Here is a 3,850-nt window from a genome sequence, read left to right on the forward strand (position 1 = left end):
CCTGGGAAGGTAGGCAAACGCATATTCCATACACCACATAGGTATACTTCCTAATACACACTGTCGAAATCCCCGCGGCTCCCAATATGGCCTGTATGAACTGTAATCGGCCAACCTCGTCTCTTTCCGTAACTGCTGCAGAAATGAACGCTCGTCATTCGTGACCAACTCGTGTTATTCCGGGACAAGCAGGTCTACCCATAATTCCCTGTATGGCCGAGGGCGCCATTTTGGAACACAAATGTAAACAAACACGCAAACCTCGTGTAATCGATGTACACCGTGATGCTTGATTGCGATATGCTAACCTCGTGTATCGATACATTGTTCTCAGTCACCTCTAACTCGGAAATCCCGGTCGAAATCCACCTGAGCCATCCACAACGAGGACGTCAAGTATTTCGAAAACTCGATTGACAGCCGAAGGAAGGAAGAGCAGCTTGCAGATGCCAGGTACGTAGCAGGGCTTCGAGACATAATGTTCCATGATTTCTATACAGAGATCTTATGGAATGGATTGATTTAGATATTTTCCTGATCTCCATGTTACTACTGTAAACGTCAAGGGCCTTTTAGTTTTGTAGTTTTCGGAAACCCTTTATTATTATTATGATCAAGTGTTTGTTGTGACATGGTATTTCTATTTGGGCTTGCATAAGAGCTACAGGTGCAGGACTTTTAAGGGTCGTGTCCTTATTCTCAACATAACGCTGGGATTTGATGATGAGGGTTAGTTACCAAGGGTATAAATCTGGCAAAGTGCATGTCAAACAAAACGTGGCATTCAATTCCAATCATGTGTTGCCACCTGAACCACCTGAAAGTGAGATATGGATTACAATGAATAATGACAGCTTATCAATCTTTAACAAATTCACACTGAAACATTGAAAGGATAAAGACAAGTTAGTTGTTTTCTGTTTCAGCATGTTCAGGGTTTGTGGGGAGGTTCACAGACATCCTCAGGGAGGATACCAAGTATTGAGTGAGTATTTTTGTTTGTGATAAATACAAACTACGTGTATTCATCATGGTATATTTCAATGTAATGTGAAACATCACACTCACAATAGTCCAGCTCTGTGATGGCAGCCTGTAAATAATTGAACATGGACCAGGCAATCTAGTGATTGTTATTTTCAGCAAAGATCCATGCCCTCAGAGTATGATGACAACCTAGTCTGACCACTCAATTCATTAGTTGATTAGTGTTTGCAGCGGTAGAAACTAACACTTTCAGTCCACTAGTCCTAAAATGATAGTGAGTGAGTGAGTTTGGTTTTACGCCGCTTTTAGCAATATTCCAGCAATATCACGGCGGGGGACACCAGAAATGGGCTTCACACATTGTACCCATCCTAAAATGATAGCATATAGCAAAACCTTTAAAATGTCAAAATGACTAGTGCCAATTTCTAACCCTGGTGTTTGGATGTTGTGTTTGTGTGTGTATGTATGAGTGTAGTTAGGTTGGTTTGTTGTTTAACGCCGCACTCAGCTATATGACGGCGGTCTGTAAATAATCAAGTCTGGACCAGACAACCCAGTGATTGATATCATGAGCATCGAGTCACGGAATTGAGATCAATGACATGCATCAACCAAGTCAGAGAGTCTGACCACCCGATCCCGTTAGTCGCCTTTTACGTCAAGCATGGGTTGCTGAAGACCTAGTCTACCCCGGAATCTTCACGAGTCGAGTGTATTTAACTTAAATCATGAATCTTATACTTGTTTATCTGTGCTTTTACAATGTAACCCAAATTTTCTCGGGAATAATAAAGTATTCTCTTATTTATATCATTTCTGAACAAAGTGTTACATCAAGGTTAGATCTGTCAAAACAGTGCTATGGAAAAGCCAAACAAATAGCCTAGAAATAAAAGTAAATACTGCATTGCATTAATCTGCATTTCAAGAAAATGTGGCAATAATTCATGGAATGATATTCACCTCGGTGAGGATCTCTCTGCATTGTCGAACAAGTTATTTCCTATGTAATGTATGTGTTGAATGACCCTGACTTTGTTGTCAAAATATTGTTTTAACATTTGTTAAATATGGGGATAAATGTCATCTCTGAATGTTTGACATGAATTATTATGATTAGGGTAGTTCTAAGTCGGAATCACAACCAGGGTCTTTTCATTTGAATCAAATGTACAACATGTACAGTTTGGACATTTCTGTGATGTGAATGCTACTTATGTTTGTAGAATGTACGGATGAATAAAAGAGACAGTCATCCGTGCAGCATCAATGCATAGAAAGACCATAGAAGAGCAACAGTGAGTGGTAAATATTTTGAAATTATTCTGTTTGGTTCATATGGTTATTTTGCAAATATGTCTTCAGTTTGTTCCTTATCGCTGTGGACACGGATGTCCTATTATCTAAGGCACTACAATTTTCTGTGCATAGTTGCATCTCTTGGGCTTAGCAGAAACCTATAGTCATGGGTTCAAATCCTGGTTCTCCCCGATTATGTTGCTAGGTTTGTCAGCATTATACACATACTCGTGGGATTCATCAAAGACCTGCATCACTTAGGACTTTCTTCCCACATCAAACTAACATGCGGTGATATATCTGGAATACTGTTCAAAGCAGTGTTAAAGCCAAATCATTTATTTAACACTGCATCCAGCAATAGTTTGGCTATATGACAAGGATTGTGAATATATATTTTTCCATGTTGATGAGTTGAAACAATCACTAAATGACATCTCTTAAAAAGATTCCCAGCATTCCAAGCCTAATTAATAGATAAGGTTGTGATTGAGTAGGCTCATTGATCACATGTAATCATACCACAGTGATGTGGGATATTGTCCATAATAGTTATCATCGGTTTGTCTGGACCGAGTTCATAACATTAGTCACTGGTTTGTCTGGTTGAGATTTGAGATGTGATTATCTTAAATGTTTAGCATATAACAAGACTCACATATGACAACTTAAGTGATTTTGCTGCCTTCTATCTGTAAGTACATGTGGCAACAATTCTTTTTGATTGCTAAAATCTTTTTACATAATGCTCCAGAAACTGAAGTCCAGCTTGAGATCCCTGGATGAGTACTCCAGGTTGACAGTCTGGAAGGACCAGGCAAGGGAGTCCTAAACAGAGGCTGCACCCCTTCAGATATCAGGGGTGATTTGCAGACAGCGATGATGAGGGTCCTGTTATTTCAATGGAGGCCGACCGAGAAGTTGTATGCCAAATGGTACTGGGACACACAAAGGCTGGTCTGGCTAATGTGAGAAGACCAATCAATGCCAAGCTGGAGTGGAATTCTTCCAGGACATTCAGGAAATTCTTGTAAAAACTTGAAAGGAATGATAAATGGGACTTATTGTCTTTAAATGTGGACCCAAACACCAAATGGAAAGTTCACAATTCTACTAACACAATGCAGCAGAGATAGAGTCTAACTGGTATCCCCTCATCCTGGATCCTGTTCATCCATGGCAATATAGAAAGAAAAGGAGGATTGAGGGAAAGTAAGTTATCTGAACTGGTGAACATAATCCGTAGGTACTGTCAAGCGAACAGTTATCACACTCTGTTATGAGTATTGAAGAATAGGATGAAATTGCATACTGCATCAGGAACCATCATGTGAACACTGTTCAATGTGCGATATACTATAGGCATATGAATAAAATAAATTGATAATTTGATTGTTGCTTATGTTTCATTTGCCAGCTGTGTAAATGGGGATGTTTCATGATTTTGCCTCAGTTTAAAAGCCACACTTATCTTATGAAACCGTGCATTGCTTGGGCATCTCAAGATAAATAACACATGTTTCCTTTGCTCTGAAAACGTCGGATGACACATTGATCTGTT

General features: G+C 39.5%; 1 long non-coding RNA gene across 1 annotated transcript; it reads left to right on the plus strand.

Annotated features, from left to right (window-relative positions):
* The first annotated feature begins 221 nt into the window (after nt 1–221).
* LOC139446053 (uncharacterized) lies at nt 222–3,645 on the plus strand. Its single transcript, XR_011651908.1, has 4 exons — nt 222–453; nt 927–985; nt 2,217–2,288; nt 3,044–3,645. It is a non-coding gene; the product is annotated as an uncharacterized lncRNA (long non-coding RNA).
* Nucleotides 3,646–3,850: the final 205 nt, after the last annotated feature.

This window comes from Haliotis cracherodii, unplaced genomic scaffold (genome assembly GCF_022045235.1).
Source record: "Haliotis cracherodii isolate W230 unplaced genomic scaffold, xgHalCrac1.p SCAF_6, whole genome shotgun sequence".
Taxonomy (NCBI): domain Eukaryota; kingdom Metazoa; phylum Mollusca; class Gastropoda; order Lepetellida; family Haliotidae; genus Haliotis; species Haliotis cracherodii.